Here is an 18,732-nt window from a genome sequence, read left to right as displayed (position 1 = left end):
GAATTACCAGTGAATGCAAAGTCACAGAAGACACTCTAGTTGATACTTTTTTAACTCCCTGTTGTACCCAGCACAGCATCACCCATTGTACATTTGACGTCTACAACTGCCTGTCCTAACCTATTTGGAATAAATTTCTTTTCCATCAGAGCAGTGAGGTCCACTAAGTACTATTAGCTAGAAAGATGTAAGCTGGTGTTCAAAATCTCTAGATTTAATTACAGTAGAATTACACCCAGCAATCACCAAAAAAAAAAAAAAAAAAAAAAAAAAAAAAAAAAAAAAAAAAAAAAAAAGGCATAAATAAGAGATATAAAGGAGAAATAAAGGGGAACTTTCATGGTACAGTTGCTACATTTCATAACAAAATGTATTCTATGTCAAATTGATCTTCCAAGTCTCAAGTGAATATAAAATAACATGTAGCTGTTTCTTCAGTGTCAGAACAGCCTATTCATATCACAAACCTGAGACCTAGTGGAAAATAAAAACTTCATTACTTAAAATAAAGTAGTTAAGTTTCAAACAAACTCTGTGGAGAAAGGAGCAAATAGATAGCGTGAAATTACCTCTACCTCAACAATTTAATACATACTTCAAATACCATACACATTCCTTCCTAGTCCACCAGCATAACCAACTACAAAAGATACTAAAAAGGAAATAAAACCAATCAACAGTTCTTTCATGGAAGGCAGGGAGGGAGATCTTGTGCAGGCTGGCTGCACTTCTTTCCTCACAGCAGGATTTCTGGATGCATCACCCTCTTCTTAGCCACTGCTGGTCACAGGGGGCAGCAGAGTGGGAGGTTTCCAAGGATCTCTGACCCTCCTGCAAACCTGCTGCCACTGTCTCATGCAGGGGACCCGAGACAGGATGAAGAGCAGGCTGAAGCTTAGGCACATGAGGGGAGGCAGAGGGCAGTCCCCATGCCCAGGGGGCGGCAGGAACAGGGCAGTGATCCCCAAGAAGGGGCCCTCAGTCTACCTAAGCCTCCTTCTCCTACATGAGCGCATCTCTCAACCTCCCCAGCTCCCAGGATGGCCATACTTGGCCACATACACTGCTGCCACAGTGGCCTTCTGATGCCAGAAAAGGATTCCTTCCAGACACTATTCTCTTTCACAGCACATGTGCTCCTCTGCTAACTACTACTATACTTTCAGAGGGTAACTACATCCTCCTGAGAGAAATGCAGGAGATGCCATGTGGCAGTCCCTTCTTAACTGGGAGAAAAACATGCCAGAAAAGTGTATGAAGACAGACAGTGATCTCCTAACAAGCTCTCTAACAAGGTGCCACCTTCTACTGAGGCAAGTTATTAAAAAGGAACTTTCACTCCCCTATCAGACATGAGCAGGAGCCTGCTATTGTTACAGAACAGTTAAGAAGCGAAGTGACATCACTTTTACCCTTATTTATCAACCTAGTCTCCCTTATTTACGAATCCCAACTGCACTCCTATCTAGATGAGAACGACAGTAACACATTTGTGGATGAGTCAGCAGCGTACCCTTGTGGCCAGGAGGGATAATGGTATTCCAGGGTGCATCAGGAAGAGTGTGGCCAGCAGGTGGAGAGAGGTGATCCTGCCCCTCTACTCAGCCCTAGGGAGGCCACATCTGAGTGGAGTGCAATGGTCAATCTAGCTCCACGGGCCAAGCAAGAAAAGCAGCTACTGGAGAGGAGTCCAGCAGGGGCCACAGACACGGATTTGAGGTCTGGAGCATCACTTATGAGGAGAGACTGTGAGAAGTGGCCTCTTTAGTCCAGAGAAGAAAAGACTGAAAGAGCATCTCATTCTTGTACAAATATCTAAGCTGGTGTCAAGATGATAATGCTGGACTCTTTTCCATGGTGCCCAGCAACAGGGTAAGGAGCAACAGCCATAAACTAAATAACAAGAAGTTGCACCTCAACATGAGAAAGAACTTCTTTACGCTGAGGGCGGCAGAGCGCTGGAACAGCCTGCCCGGGGAGGTCATGGAGTCTCCCTTTCTGGAGACAATCAAACCCCACCTGAGTACGTTCCTGTGCCACCTGCTCTAGGTGACCCTGCCTTGGCAGGGGGGTGAACTAGATGATCTCCAGAGGTTCCTTCCAACCCTAACTATTCTGTCATCCTATGATCTTTTACACAATATACACACACACACATACACACACATATCATGTGCATATACACCCCTCCTTATTACTGAATGTCTCAACATTCAATAGCTTTGACATGATGAAGTATGTAAATAAATCCAAACTAGTTAAAGTGCACTCCAGGATACCAACACCTCAAAATTCAAGGCCGTAACTGTTCAAAAGAAGTAGAAAAATCAGGTGAAATCTACAGTCTGCAGTGAACTTACAAGAGCAATTTTATACCAAGCAACAACTATATCCTCATCAATTCCTACACTATCTCAAACCACGGATTACTAAGTGTTAATAAATAAAGATCTTGATTACCTGCAATAGCTACAAATTAAGACAATAATCTCTCCTGCCCAAGTAGAGAAGATGAATCATTTTCTAGTAATTCCACATCAACTGCCAAGTACAAATTGAAAATATTCACTGGACACAGAATTCACTTAGATTTTTCCTATTCTGAATTCTTCCAATTAGCTTCAAAACAAAAATGAAGATATCTTTGCACTAAGAAATGTACATGATTCTGTAATATAAAATGCAAGCTCAACAATGCATAGCTACCCAGAAGACACTTTTGCACTGAAACATGAGGTTTAGTACCAAAAAATTAAATTGCAGAAGACAGTATATAATAATCTATAAATATTACCCATACCTACTATATGTCAGTTCATGAACACATTTACTTTGAAACTCTTTCAAAAAGGTTGGGCAGCAGATACACTTCCTGGCACAAAAGCAAAACACTGTAAAACAAACAGAATATCCACAACAGTGTGCCTGGAACACCCCTGATAGTCATAGTAAACCAAAGCAGGGTGGAGAAAGAAGATAGTGCAAGAGCAGAGTAGGTTAAAAGACAAAGTTAGAATCAGCCAGCTAGAAAGTAGTCAGAAGAAAGCTGCAAGAAAACGGAAGGCATGCCCACAAAGCCTGACCTGAAGGAACTGCAGCTTAGAAAGTAGTAAATGTGAACCTATGAAATCAGGTGACTTCAGTGGACATCAGGGACAAGAAAAGCTTAAGATTTAAGTGGTTTCTGAATGCTTTAGGATAAGACTTTATAGATGCAGAAGCTAAATCTACTGCTGTAGGTGAAGTTTAATAGTTTCTTACCTGTCAAACACAAAGTTTTTAAAAGTTAAAAAATCAGAACGTTTTGTATTCTCTCAGGCTTCTTGCCCATTACAGGGTATCCTGGCAACAGCAAAAAAATCTTTCAATCTACAGTACTAGCAGATTAGCAGGACTGAATTAGCATTTAATTAGATGAAGCAGATTTCTTCCTACAACGACAAAAAAAAAAAATTGTGTAATTTAATATTGTTAATAGGTTCTATTCAATAGCTTGACAACTGCATGAACGCTAAGGACTGTTTCACAACAAATACAACACGTGAACAGAGGAAAGAAACAACTTGCTGGGAAGAAAAGTGTCAGTTCAGCAGAGCATACAATGAAAATAAAATGAAAAGCAGCATGTCATCTGAAATATTTATTTACTTTTAAACCAATTTTAACATTTCCCTCCATTTTTGGGAGTCAAAGGAAGAAACTTCTTTGTCTCACAGAAATGAAATTTGCTTAATAATCTGCACTCTACTGAAATCTAACACAAATCCAAACTTTAAAAAACAAAAACTATTAGTAATTTCCCATAAAGTAACATGTTCAGATCAGGAAGATCTGAAATACCCATTACTTTTTGCAGTAATTTTTTTCCTATCTTCATAACTCTTCCCTTATATTAATATAATTTATCCACAAACCTGCACAGAAATAAATTAAGAAGCATTAAAAATGCCTGTTATGTTGGCACAAGTCTATAAAGAATTCAGCCAATTTCAATCTGAAAACAGGCCAACCTTGAAAAAACCAGCACAGACCATACCCAGGCTTCCAAAGTAACAAGGTGAATTAAGACAGCATTCAGTCACCATTATGAAAATCTCTACTTTTGATAGTTCAATGTTACTTTGCTTCACACCTTAAGAATTGAAGAGGTCTATTAAGTATCCTTACACTGGCTTCAGGCTGACACTTAGCTGTCTGTGCTTTAGTAAGCACCAAACAGGCAAGAAAAACCATCCTATGAACAGATTTTTCTTTCCAATTAGCTGTTTGTAACAGTTGCAGGAAGAATTTCTAAGACAAAAATTCATCTTCACTTTCTAGCACCTTGAAGGGCTTCTTGATTTTGCTTTTTAACATGAGTTTCAAGCAACACAATACTTCCATTTCTTTTGGGAACATGGGTAATGGTGTTTATAGAAAATAAAATACTTGCAACTAAGAAGAGCAGCAAAATTAGTGGCATGTTTATGAACTCAGGTCACTGACTATCCAGTATTTGGCTGAGAAGCTCTGCTATCAGTTTGTCACAAATATATCTTCAGCTAAAAAACCCAAACTATTCACCTCAAAATATTTCACACATTCTGCCAAAGAGAAGAATGATTTAATTTTACACCTTCCATGTTAAAGATAAGGAGCTGTTTCTTCAAAGCTGGTTTTTGAGCTTTGCACATGATTTAACAGATGGTCTCTGTCAACCTAAAGATCATAGATTCAAAGAATACCTTGGGTTGGAAAGGACCTTAAAGATAATTTCTTGGGTTATTTTAGTAAGTATCATACACATAAACTGAAGCTCAGTGTAATACACTGACCATAATTCTCTTCAAGGTCTTTTAAATGCATTTTTTCACCCACACACCTTCAGGTCTCCATGCCTGACAGACCTGACAATCCCCTGTGAGTCAAGTGATGAACTAGAGCAGAAAAAGTAAACAAATTTTCTGGACTCAGTTAACTTTATTAAGTTTTATAGGTTATTGCTTCTGCATTTTAGAAGTGTACCTATGTTCCAAAGCAGAGCTCCAAAAAGGGAGAGAACATCACTTCTTCAGTTATATCATGTGGAAAAAAAGTAAGAAGCCTGCTTAGTTTAATGCACTTTCCCAAGAGTTTACACATTCTTAAGATTCACAGATTTCAACTGCTAGTAGGACTATCCAAATGAAAACCACTATTATTACCCCCCTAAAAGAATGTATTATTACTCCCCTTACAAGAATGACCTTGTTATTTCTTTACTCTGCTTTCTGTTTGAAGACTTCACTGTCTAAATACCATTGCCTAGCACCAGAACACTTGGCTTCTGAATTCAATGCAATAGAATTACATAGTAAATTAGAGACTCCAGTGTAATCAAAATTAGCAAGATACTTGGAGTGCATGCATTATAGCACACCCCATGAAGGGTGCACCACCAGAACCCTGTTCAGGTCAAGCAGGACTTTTTCGGTCCACCTCGGAATCTGCAAGAGTAGAGAGGTTGGTCTAAAGACTGACTTACATTTAGTGGCACATATGGTTTATTACCTCAGACTGCTCCTCTCTGCAGCACAAATTAGGTATTGCTTTATGAAAAAGGGGACAAACCCCCACTCCCAAAAACCCACAGGAGTTCTTTCCATAAAATAATGTAAAAAATAGAATCACCTGACTGGATGACATTCAAGTCTATTTAAATCTGACCTTCCTATATCCAGGGATGGCTTATATTCAGCAACAGGTCAGCTAAGTTAATACAGTTCTGTCATGAAGAAGTATCAAATGATGGAAGGTCAAAACCTTAGACCTGAAGGTATCATGCAAGGGCAGCATGGAAGCATTGTCATGTGCACAGACTGATTACATTCAAACACAGAACTATGAAGACTCATCACAACCCTGACCACACCCATGTTCGTGTTTATCTGATTGACCCAGAAAATACAGCAAGACACAACTACCCAGGGTAGAATTCATTTTCACACAAAATGCAATAGCATGGCAAAGTCTGTTTGAAGTATTACCTAACAAACTTTATTCACACATTTTTAGATTAAAGAAGTTAACCACTAAGCGACTAGTTGCCAGAAAGAGGACTAAACTAATTTTATTAATGCTGCATGAACTGGGCCATGTCTGTTTCTAATACCATTTCCATGCATCTCTATTGGCTCAAACACTGAAACCAAACAAAAGTCTCTGCTAGTAGAAACCAAGGCAACATTTGTGCTTCCTGGTAAAAAAGTGCAAGAACTGCAAGCTCCTGAGTAAGTGTTGCTATTACAGTAATTCACTGTGCGCTTTAACTTCTATAACTTCATATATCTGAAATAAAGTTGTTACGTAAGTGTGACAAAACCACTAGCAGAACACCAGCATTTCTTCTGGAACATAAGGGTCTGGACTACAATTAATAAAAGGAAGCACAGGGCATGGGATAGTTTAGTGCTATCACCTCTCTGGGCCAGGACAAGTCCAATAATTTTTATGCAACACACATGAAAAACAGCTTAAGCACAAAATAGTAGAATCTTTTCCCTTCTTCCACTGGCTTATGGGCCCAGAAAGATCCCCCAGTGAAATTACAGTCTAGCAATATAAAACTGTTTAATGTAACATTTAGGCAGAGCACTGTGAAATCTTAATTTAAGACTCAGCATTACTCCCTATCACACCTCTCCAAATGTCAGATGAGAAAAATCAAAGTAACATGCACTCCTTAGAACACCCACGTGTTACCACATTATCAGGAACATCACCTCCCAAAAAATTTTAAGTAACCCCTTGGACAGGTGGTTCTTGAAGAAACTTGACCTGAAAGTGTCATCCACAACAATCAATCTGTGTAAGATTGTTACGACTCTTGTGGTAAGAACCATCAATAGTGGTAAGAGCTGAAGGGCCAAGACACTGCTGCATCTGAACTGGTCTAGAATTCTCATTTGTGAACTAATCAAGTTTATAGAAAAATGTTCATGATAACCAAGGCAATTTTTAAACACTGAGAAGCATCTCACTTAGGTCAGGATTTAAACTCTGAATGCTTTGGCTATCAGTTTCCAACACCTTGTTTTGAGGATACATGTGCATGCTGAAATGTCACCATTCACACTCAGAATAAGGATAAGGACTGAAAATTCCTCATGGTGTCTCACAGGAGTGCTTTAGGATACTAAATTAGCTTATGTAAAGCAGCTTTGTTCTACCCCTTGCTGTGCAGTCACCCTCTGTTGGCTCCCCAACACTGACAAAACCTCTGCCAAGACATTTCCAAATGAAAAAAACTATTCCAAAAGTGGCAAATGCAGGAGGAAGAAGGGAAAGAGTTTTTCTGCCATGTCCATGGGATGAATTAGCTCAAAGGGTCTAACAATCACTGGGGCCAGTGCAGCCAAGGAAAAGGGAACACACCATTAGAGACAGTGCAATCAGGATCTGACTCTTCCATCTTTGCCCTAAATTATATCACCTCAAGCCTGCTCAGGATTACAGAGGAAAAGCTCTCCTGAATCCAATAAATAAAATGGGTGATGTTGAATTTGGACAAAATCAGTTCTACCATTGTCCCAGCCAGCTGATAATTTGCAGGTGTCAATGAGTCCTGAATTCCTGTACTACTACTGCTGCTCTGGAAATGCAAACACCCCCAGTAACACTGACACACTGCTTTAGCAGTAAACTTTTTTGTTTGAACATTTTAGAAACAAGTACACTAACTTATAGGCACAGACTTAAGTTGAAAGGCATGAATTTTACCAGAGGTTTCTTTTATAAGCATGTGTTTTATTCTGTTCACTGTATTAGTTCAAAGACAGCAGGGGTTTGGATATTTTTTTCTCAAGTTCATCCTCCTATTCCCCTTGTGGATTAGGCCTTGAAAGTTGCACATAAATTTTGAGGCACATGAAAAATACATGGAGGTAAAAGAAAGTTTGCTACTTCAGCAACTTCTAACCAGGACACCAGTGTTCTTTCTGTATAGACAGTGCATTTATGTCTATTATTTGCTTTATTTTTTTCATGCAAAATCCCTGTCTCGTTAAAAAGAATACTTCAAGACCATTTGCAGTTCAGAAATGGTAACCAGCAGCTTCTAGGAGCACATCCATGTTTTGCCTCCTGAAGTTCCAGTCAGCTACAGCTGCTGCCACACCTGGAGTGGACTCTTGCAGGAAGATAGCAACTTCAAAATTAAATCTGAAGCAATTTATAACTTGCTTAACTCTTCAAGTTCATTACAGGTTTCTGGGACTGTTGGTCAAGTAACCTGAATTTTCATGGTAAATTACATGAACTGCACTAGTTAAAGGCTGTGGGCAAGAGTATCTTCTTGGTTTTCCTCATACTAAGCTTTACAAAGCCATTAAAGCAAGTTTTGACAACTGCAAGTTCTCAGTTTCTGTTAATTAGGATATCAAGAAATGCTACCATACCTTGAAAAAACTGACAGAACTATTCAACCCACCCTACATGCATACAGAAGCTAAATATTCTCCTAATGACAGTATCATAAACATGTTTTGCTTTTTAAAATGGAAGTTAGAATCCCTAACAATCTTTTTCAAAGAGTGTTCAAATCCAACATCATGAAAAGAAAAGTTGAAGCTATTTCTTCTCTTAATCTTTAATTTAAGCAAGTTAAAACATCTTCCATTTTGATTTGCCCATGGGCAAAGACTACTAAATTGACTTGCTTTTCACCATGGAGTTTAAGCCCCATCTATACTTTTTTCTACAATACTAGCATTTTCAAGTTTAACAATACAATCCCTAGGACAAAAGTAGAAAAGTTCTTCCAATGCCAAGCAAGAGAAATAAAACACAGAAGGAGCACCTAGATAGAAGGGGAGTGATGCTACTTTAGCATATTCACTTCTTTAGATTTTGGTATCTGCATTTAACAAAATGCTTTATAGTCACCTGGAAACTTCCCCAGCCTGGTGCCAGTCTTACAGCTTTATTTGAGCCTTTAACCAAACAAGAACACTACTTTCCTTAACAGAACATACCCGATATATTCCAGGAAAACAGTCTACACAACATTTTCCCCACCTCTGCAGATACCCTGAGGATGAAGGTAAATACTCAGAAAATAAAAATATCCCAATACATATGGAATGTCAATTAAGTACTTGATGCCGAATAGATCAATTTATCATTCAAAGACTAAAACAGCTGAATAGTGATTCAATATCCTCCTTCTGTAATGCAGAGTGCTAGGAAGACAACTGTCCAGTGTTAAACAACGAGCATTAAAAAAGCATGACCAGCTTGACTTTTCTGAGACTCATCTCAGAAAACTACGAAAATAATGCTTTGAATGGGAACATTTCACCAATTCTCACCTAGGTAAGTTTAATGAATTATATCATTTTTATTTAGGTACATGCAAAAACATGTTCCAGAAAAGAAATTAGAAACCCAGCAACATCATGCAACTTCAGTGCAAAAAGCCTTCTCAGTCAAGTCTGAAGTGGCTATTAAGCTAACACTATCTTTCTTTCCCATTCCCCAGTCCCACAGGCAATTTGTACTTTGGAGACTCCAGTAATGTGAGTTTTGACACACTGTGCTTTTACAAACCACACACAGAGAGCAACCACACATGTTTTTAGGCAGAGGTGCCTCTGTTGTCTCAACCAAAGTAATGGCTTCGCCATGGAACTCTTTTATTTTGTTGGACAATAGTACAAAAATCAAGACTGTCTAATAGAGTAAGACATCTTCCAAGTGCAAGACCCACCCTAGTTTAATGAAAAAAAAGTTCCATTACAAAAGGCAAACCTACTATTTTCTCTGTGATCTTCAAAATAATCTTTTTAAAAATCTACTTCAATGCTTCTCTCTGGAGCATCAGGGAGCAGATTTGCTTCTGTGCTTTTCAGAATTCTACCGTGGTTGCAAGTGGCAACTCTGGGGCAAGTCTGTCTCAAAGATTTAGCAGCAGATCTTAATAATACTGTTTTCAAAGGGAGATTAGTCTAAATTTTTACACTGTAGTGATCAGCAGCTGTGCAATACCCTAAGGACACGAGCATGAACTTGCAAACAGTTTAAAAAACCCATTCAAGCAATATGCCACAGTTAAGGGATACAGTGTCCTTTTGAAATGACCCTTCCCTCAACTATCTTCTCTTTCATTTTCTTTGTGCACTTTCAAGAGGGGGCTACCACACAGTAATTCATCATCAGTACTTTCAGCATCCTCTCCTTCTTACACGTTCTTTCTCTTAACTACCAATATATCTGCCAAGTTTTCTCCTGCTGCAAGAAGAGCCTGAACTCTCACCTAGTGTTACTTTACTAATAGGAATTACTGAACACACACTGTTAAAACTAATCCAAATGCAAGACTGAAAACAGCACTGATAGGTTATAGTTACACAAAACTACAGTGATACTTCTGTGCCCTACGCCTACTCAAGGGATTTAAAGCATATAGTTTCAAAGAAACCAAGCTATTTAAAATGCAAGCTCAGAATTTAAAATGGTATTTATTAAAGCATTACATGATAGAGCCCTAAAGAAAAATACCCTGCTGAGCCAAAGACTTAGAAATCAATTTACTTAAGACCTGAACTTAAGTCTTCTTTTGTCTTGACAGTCTTACTACCATTCCAAAAAGTCAAGTTACTGCTCTGCAAAGTGGCACAGAAAGTAACTTTGTCTGAAATGCCTTGAAGTCTGCAACAAGACTTCTTAGGTGGTTTCACTCAATGTTCACTACCTACAATAATTTTTTTAAAAAATACATATTTGGATAACATATAATAACAACTTCTTTTGAGCATGATATCAGTACCATACTACAAATTTTTATTGTTTTTAGAAATAATTTCACTTCTGGCTGCATGGGACTACAACTTCAACCTGGGAAGGAAAAAACCCAATTCTAATTTAAAGCCTTATTGCTAGGATTGTAAGTTAAACTTCAGAATTCCCAAGTCTAGAAGAAGGGAAGACTGGACCACTGCATTTCAAAGAAAAAAAAAATAATCTCATACAAGTATTAACATCGTTGCTTTTTGCTATGCCCTAAAAGGCATCCAGTTTCCCATAGTGAAAAACATCTGCAGGTGTTTCCTATAATAAATAAATATATAAATAAGTAAATACATAAACCCCATGGGTTTTTCAGACTTTGAATCTTTTTTCACAGATTGCCTCATACATAAAAGATTCAGAATTATTTTTGTCTGCCTTCAATACCCTATTTCTTCAAGTCCAATCTGGGCAACTAAATTCCCTAGTCAATAACGAAGGCATTAGGGATTAATTTATACTTACAACTTGCATTTTTGCAAATTATACATTTGCATTTTTAAAGCAGAGCATCCAAGCCAAGTATAGTTGGTACTGAGTTCAGCTATGTTAAAGTTCCTTGGTTTTTGTTCTCAAAGTAAGTCATATTTAAGTACAGCAGGAGGGCATACTGGATGAGGCAGACACAGGAAAAAAAAATTGTTCTAATCTATGACTGAAGTCATATTAAGACAACTGCACCTGGCACAACTACTGAGTACTTAAAGTAATCAATCATTAATGGGTTCAGAAGTTTTAAGTTTAGTCTCCAATCACATATTACTTGTACCAGATGTATAAACTTTTATATTGTGGCTCTAAAAGAGATCCTTAGCCCTTACAGTACAGGAAAGCAGCCAGGAAAGACATGTTAGGTTTTTACATTGATCATTAAGAAATGCAGATCTCTCATTAATGTTACCTTCACCATCTCCTTATCAAACAAATTTCACTAAATACAGTGTTCAGTGAACAATTTTTTGCTATTTAGATGTGGATTAAAGCTGTAACACATCAAGTACACACAGGGAAGGATCCTTTGATAAATGTTTGCTTGTCACAGCCAAAAGGAAGAACTGATACTTCACAGCCAGCTCAGTGTACCTTCTACAGCTGTCCCTCACAGACAGGGAAAGACACCTACATGTCAGTACCTCCCAGAGCTGCCATGGGCAGTGACAAACTCCTTCTTTGTAATAGCCAGAAAGAACAGAAAAAGACAAACACAGCCGATGGGAGCAAAATCCCTGTGCTGTTATAACTTCTATGTGCACTTCCATCTAGACTGACCAACACCGAAATGAAATGGACGCTGAGTTCTTACAGAAGGGAGATGCCTACATCAGTAGAAACCCCCCTTATTTAAAAGTGGATCTGTTCCTGCCACCACCACAGCTTCATTTTAGCTGTCTCTAAACTTTCCATCCTTTTCCAAGAAATTTGGTGATAGCTCAAGTTGTCAAATGTCACTTATTATTTTTATTTTCTAGAAGACTTAGCTTTCAGTTACATGGATATCCAGCAAGTCCACCAAGACAGTAGCAGAAGAAATAACATTAATTCAAATTCTGCAGCTCAAACCAGACCTAAAGTTTACAGCTGAACTCTTAAGATTGGGAACTTGTCAAAGTAGTAGGCACACAGTAATCAAGAACAGAATCTGGAGAGCCCTCTTTCTGCAAATCACAGAAAAAATGAATTTTTCCATCAATACCTAACCTATGATGTTTGCCTTAATGAAACTTAGAGTAATTGAAACCCACCCCCCTCCCCCGCGAAAAACCCCTTTTTTTCCTTCGCACCAAGTATATTGGGAACACAAGACTTGGTTACCACTATACTTACAAAAAAAAGCAAATAGCATTGTATTTTCACTTTTTCTATGAGAATCATTAATTGTATAAGCACTCCACTACAAAGGTGTAGAGATCCACCCTGTGGGGGCAGTGGCTTACACTCCTTTCACAATGCAAACAAGTACTGAAATAATGTCAATTTGTAGCAAGACAAGACTTAAGAGTATCTGCTGCTCCCTTGTTTTCTGCTCTAGCAAAGGCTCAAACCAGTTACAATACAATGGAAAATGCAATCAACACCTGCACTAGCATTGCCTACAGCCACTGCATAAAGCACTATTTGAAGCTTTTAATCTATCAATTAGGTTACTCGCACAAGAGAGAAATGTGTAACACACAACTGAGGATTAGAGTCTTAGGCTTTGCTCCTCTAAAGGAGCATCACGTACATTTATAGAATAGTTTAGGAAATAATGGAATTCACTTCAAAAACCCACAGCAGAAGTTCAATTTGTACAACAAAATCTTATTTTATATACTGGTAACCAGTTAGAAATCCTGCCAATGGTCACTTAAAAAAGGGAACTCCCCCACTGTGTAACAGGGGTAGGAGGCTTGGGATTCACTTCTGTAATTAACAATCAGAATGCTTTTAGTACTGAAATAGCTAATCTAGAACATATTTAATTAACTTAGAAACTACTTTTTACTAAAAAATTTGAAGTTTTCATCCTCCATCCCAACCGTGCTTTCTTAGTAAACTGGAAATCACATGGCCATCTGTCAAGCCTCACCCAGGATGGGCCTGGGCATCCTAGAAAGGCTTTAGAGATTTCTTCAGGCTTAAAAGCATCTTTTGGCAGAGATGATGAGAGATGGCCTATGGTGTTCCTGTGCTCATTTTCCAGAAGGACCAGTGGACACAGGCCAGAGACCATAAGGCTGTGTGCTCCAGCTCCTTACAGATGCACAATTTAAACTGCATAAATGTTTGGAACCACCCCATTTGAAAACAAAATTGGACAAAGTTTTAAGAATATTCCAAGGAAACTAATCATTCCTCAAATCTCACCACTGGGCAATTTCTGTTTGCGCACACATATATTTTTTTATTCTCCTTTCTCAGTCTCCTTCCCTCATTAATCAAATCCCCACTATGCATATCCCAGGCACTCTGCCATTCTGCCAAGATGCCTAACAACGTAATCTCCCCTCCAGTGGAGTGTTACAGCTTCACTGGTCCATAAGGTTGTATGCTGAGGTGCTTCTGCTATTCTTTTCCACAGCTGGAACATATGCAACCTATCCTACAGATTTTTCAATATGCATTTCAAGTTTAAGAGGAAAAGCTACATCCATTTAACAGAATTAAGGGATGACTGTATGAACTAAGAGAAAAAAAAAAAAAAAAAAAAAAAAAAAAAAAAAAAAAGTCCAAGGGTTAGGCAGGAACTTTTTCACCTATTCCAAACACCATATACCATTTCAAATGTGCTGCTTGATATGTTATATAAGCTATTAAATAATCAAGGGTCACAAAAATCCTAGTATTTCATATCAACAATTTTTTTGCCAATATTATGTGAAGAGCTATTGCATAAAGAGGCAAGCTTAAATTGCATGTCCTCCCAATCTTCTCAAGTCAGTCTATTTCACTTCCTGAGAAGTGTCCCAAACTAGCTATAAAGCTGCATATAATATCCAAGAGCAGAAAAATATTTTACCTCAGTTGCTTAGTAGCATATAGTTTCTAAAACAGATGCTGGCACCCTGACACACTACAGAAACAATTAAACATGCTATGCAGAGCTTTCAACATGATGTTCATGCTCTCTGTGTGTCTTCTCAATCTTTCAGGCTTGCTTCCCACCCCAAAAATACCAGGACCACTAGTTTCTGAAGTTCTTTGCTCTCTTCCTCCAAATGACCAAAGAGGACACAAGCAAGATATTATTTTACATTTACCCGTACTTCTTTTATTATTGTGAAAAGTTTTGCAAAAAACAATGGCTCTACATCATACTCCTAGGACAACCCAACCAGACACTGGTTCTTTTAGAATTTGTCTGTGAGATATTAATTTGAGATAACACAGTATTCCTAAACATGGCATATGATATAGTGGAGTACACAGCAAACTTAAGGATCACAGGTGAAGGTGCTACTACAAAAGACTAATCTAGAGGGCAATGTGCTGAAGCCATCCTACCTTACCAGAGAAAGAGATCACTGTCCTCATACTCTTCTGTCTAGGCACAAAAGCCATGGTTTCCACCACAGTTCCAAAGGCCATAAATTAACTAATTTACCCAAGAAAAGTGAATACAAACGTCTCCCACCTACAACGATGTTGTGTACTAAGCTGAAACACTGAAGCTAAAAATGGCTTATTGCAATATACTTAAAAAGAGCAGTCTTCAACCGTGGAATGAAGTATGTACTTCAAGGCTTTTAAAAGCCGTGGATAAAACAGAACATTAATGGGCAGGAAGGAAAGTGGACCAGAACACATTTCTGCCTTCGGATTGCCCCAGCCTTTTGAGTGGTTGGTTTTGAGACAGCTCTTTTGCATTTCACAAAACATGCATGTCAAGCTTAAGCTGAGTAAATAAGCAAAGATGTTGAGCCATAACAACAGAGTTCACTTTCTCAACATCTGTCAATACTTAAGCTACATACACAGATTTCTGCTCTAATACTGCTAAATTCAAGTTCCATCTACTAATTCACTTGAATTTCATTCTTGGAACACGATCCGAATCTCTGAGTGGCACACAGGCTATAGCATCACCTCCCTTAAGTACAAGACAGAAGCATCACGAAGGAAAACGTCACTTTTGCTCACTTCAGCAACTCAGCAGAAGTGTGTAGTTTGCAGGCTGTATTGTGAAGAGACACATAAACTACTCAGTATCTTTAATTCCGTAAGGGAATAACAGCCAGTTGATTTGTATTTCAAAAAAATCCAAAGCTGTGATGCATACAGCAGTTTACATACAAATCTAACTGGCTTGTAAAGAAGCTGTAATGCACTACCCCACTTAAAGGCAGTCCTGTTAAACAGGTTGCTTTTCCGGAATTTCTAAACTACAACTTTCACTTAACTCAATGTTTTCCTTGGTCATTGTAAACAGACTTCATCAACAGTTCTTCGGGCTAAAACAGTATTTCCACGTAGTTTTAGAAAATAAATTCCTTTAGTAACTCAACACAGTACAGGATTCAATGCCTATACATTCTGCTTTTCAAACAGAAAGCAAATAAGAAAAATCTCTAATGTTCAAATAATACCATAGGTAGACAAAACAAGTAATTTAAGAGAACCTAAAGAAGTACTTAAAAATATAAACTGTCAAAAAAACCCATGTAAACTGGATATTACTTTTGCATGGCATCTCATTAACAATTTACATATTGAAAGGTAATTCTGCAGTGTTATTTTCTACTTGGATAATAAAGAAACTCTTGCAAGCTTCAGTTAGTCCATGTCTTGCTACTGAAAACATAAATAACACAGAGCTAAGTAATCAGAGTCTTATTTGAATTTCTGTTGGAAATAGACCATTCAATTCAAATAAATGCAGCAATCTTTCTGGAACACTGAAACAGACAGACTTCCCATCTTTCAGCATCCCAGAAAAAAAGACAAAACACACAGGTATTTGTGCAATCCAAAGACACACTGCACAGCTAGAGTACATATAGACTCATTCCACTGAAGGACATTTTAAACCTAAGTAATACCACCAGCAGTAAGTAATGTAATTTTTCATTTTTAAGTTGTCAACATCTCAAAGGATCCCTTCCAAAAGCTATCCATCTACCCCTAAGTTTTCTCCAATCTTCCACTGAGAAAACGTTTTTTTAAAATAGCAACACACCCATTCAAAGTATCCCACTGTTCTGACTTAAACAACATTCATGCTGACAGAAATGATCTTTAGCCTCAATTACACTTATGTCATATAAGATAGTCTCCTATGACACTAAACAGACTAAAACACTAATTCACTCTTACACTTCGTAAGGTTCTTAGCAACCAACACAAAACAAAACCAGAAAAACTGGCAGGTTCTAAGTGAGATTTTGCCAAACTTATTTAACAGCAGTTAAAGCTCACCGGAACACTGCTACGCTTTTAAAACATTATCGTTCAAATAAGCTGCGTTGTTAAAACCCCAGAACAACCGAACCATCCCAAGAGAACCCCAGCGCGGCACCCAGGGCAGAAGCGGCGACAGGCAAGGAAGGGCTGCGCGGTGCGGCCCGGCCTCCCCGCCGCGCCCCGGGCCCGCGCCCCGCGGCCGCACCCCGGCCGCTCCGGGCCTCGCCTTGCGGCTGCCGGAGGCCGCGCACGACCGGCACCGGCGGCCCCGGCAGGCCCCGGCCCGGTACCGCCCGAGCAGCGCCCGGAGCCCCCGCACGGCCGGGAGCGGGCGCCAGGCCCGCGCCGCCGCGGAGAGGCCGCCGCCAGAGCCCTGCTCCCCTGGAAGCGGCGGAGCGGAGATCACGGAGCCGTCCCGGCCGTACCTCGGCAGCGCGTCCCCCGCCACAGGCCCCGGGTGCCTCCGCTCAGGCGGGAAAACCTCCGCTCGCCACCATCACCGACGCTCCAAGATGGCGGACATGGCTGCTCCGGCGAGCCCTCCTCTGCCTCCGCCCACCTGCCAATCACCTCGCCCCGGCACCGCCCTTCTCCCCGGTTCGCGCCTTTCTATTGGGCGCTGTGCGGAGCGCGGCCTCTCACTGGCCGCCTGGCCAATGTCAATCACCCCGCTACGCGGCGGCGACAGGGTGGGAAGCGGATGGCGGCGGGATCTCGGCTTCCCGTTGGCCAGTCAGCGTATGGGGCGGGTGCCCCTCGATTCCCACCTTCCCGGCCTAGCAACAAGGCAACGTCACGCTGACAGGCGTCTCCCTCGGCCAATAGAGAAAGCAGGTTCCTTTTAAAAATAAACCCTTTCCGCCCAATCCGGAGCCGAGGCGCTCGGAGGCCTCGGCGGAGGGGGGGCGGGAGCGGGAGGCAGCGGTGGCGTCCGTCCCGCAGCTTCACCCGCCGCGCCTCGCCATTGGCCAGCGGGCGGGGCCACGCCCCCGGGGCGCGCGCGGGCGCCAAACTGCCTGACAACAGGGCGGCGGCGCGCGGGGGGGTGGGGGAGCGAGGCGAGCCCGGTGTCAGAGCGCCCACCCGGGGTGCGCCTGGCAGCGGGGTCGGTGCCCGCCTTCTCCACCTGCGGGACTTGCCTTTCCCTGAGCCTGCTTCCGTGCAGGTGCCCGTGAGGCCTCCAACGCCGCCTAAGATCCGGCAGTGCGTTTTATAGAACCATAGGATCATTAAGGTTGGAAATGACCTACCTTTAAGGTGATCAAGTCCAGGCGTCAGCCAGCAACACCACCTTGCTTACCACTAAACCACGTCCCCAGTTCCACCTGCCTTTTGAACACTTAGGGATGTTGATTGAGCCACTTCCCTGGGAAGCCTGGTTTAATTCATGACCATTTATTCAGTGAAGGCATTTTTCCTAATATCCAATCTCAGCCTCCCCTGGCACAACTTCAGGCCATATCCTCCTGTCCTGTTTGTTGCCTGGGAGAAGAGGCCAAGCCCCAGCTTGCTACAACCTCCTTCCAGGCAGTTGTAGAGTGATAAGGTCTGCCTTGACCTCCTTTTCCCCAGGCTGAACACCCCCAGCTCTCTCAGCTGCTCCTCACGGGACTTGTGCTCCAGAGCCTTCTCCATTGCCCTTCTCTGGACACGCTCCAACACCTCAGTGTCTTTCCCGTAGTGAGGGGCCCAGAACTGGACACAGAACCTGAGGTGTGTCCTCACACACAGTGCCGAGTACAGGGGACACCGTGGTCCTCTGGCCACACTATTCCCAATAGAGCCCGAAGTGCTCTGGAATGAACGTGTGTGAGATCCAGGGTGGGTGCTGTGCCTCAGCCTTGGCAAACTCCCCTGGCTGCCGCCTGCAAAGCCGCTCTTGTGGCTGCTGCACTGCAGCCCTGCTTGGCTGAGCGGGGCAAGGGGCTCTGCTGGAAAGCTCAGGTGACACACACCTGACCAGGCAGCCTCTTGTGCACCACAACAGGTGCGGGACACCCACGGTGCGTGTTGAGTGCCCTGTGTCTTAAAGGCACGAACAAATTCTGG

At 41.0% G+C, this 18,732-nt stretch overlaps 1 protein-coding gene across 10 annotated transcripts in view; it reads right to left on the bottom strand.

Moving 5' to 3' along the window:
- PPP6R3 (protein phosphatase 6 regulatory subunit 3) overlaps positions 1 to 17,240 on the bottom strand; it is a 53,905-nt gene extending 36,665 nt beyond the window's left edge. For 6 of the 10 annotated variants that reach the window (XR_004497951.1, XM_015630469.3, XM_033515338.1 and 3 more), the window contains exons 1-2: positions 17,109 to 17,238; positions 3,262 to 3,431 (exon numbers count right to left, since the gene is read on the bottom strand). The gene's annotated coding sequence lies outside the window, so the exon portion shown is untranslated. Of the gene's footprint in view, positions 1 to 3,261; positions 3,432 to 17,108 lie in introns of all 10 variants that reach the window. The other 4 variants (XR_004497952.1, XM_033515340.1, XM_015630473.1 and 1 more) reach the window with 3 other exon arrangements.
- Between the last annotated feature and the right edge of the window lie 1,492 nt (positions 17,241 to 18,732).

This window comes from Parus major, chromosome 5 (genome assembly GCF_001522545.3).
Source record: "Parus major isolate Abel chromosome 5, Parus_major1.1, whole genome shotgun sequence".
NCBI lineage: Eukaryota > Metazoa > Chordata > Aves > Passeriformes > Paridae > Parus > Parus major.
The sequence above is the reverse complement of the archived record's forward strand: the minus strand, read 5'-3'. Positions and strand labels throughout refer to the sequence as shown.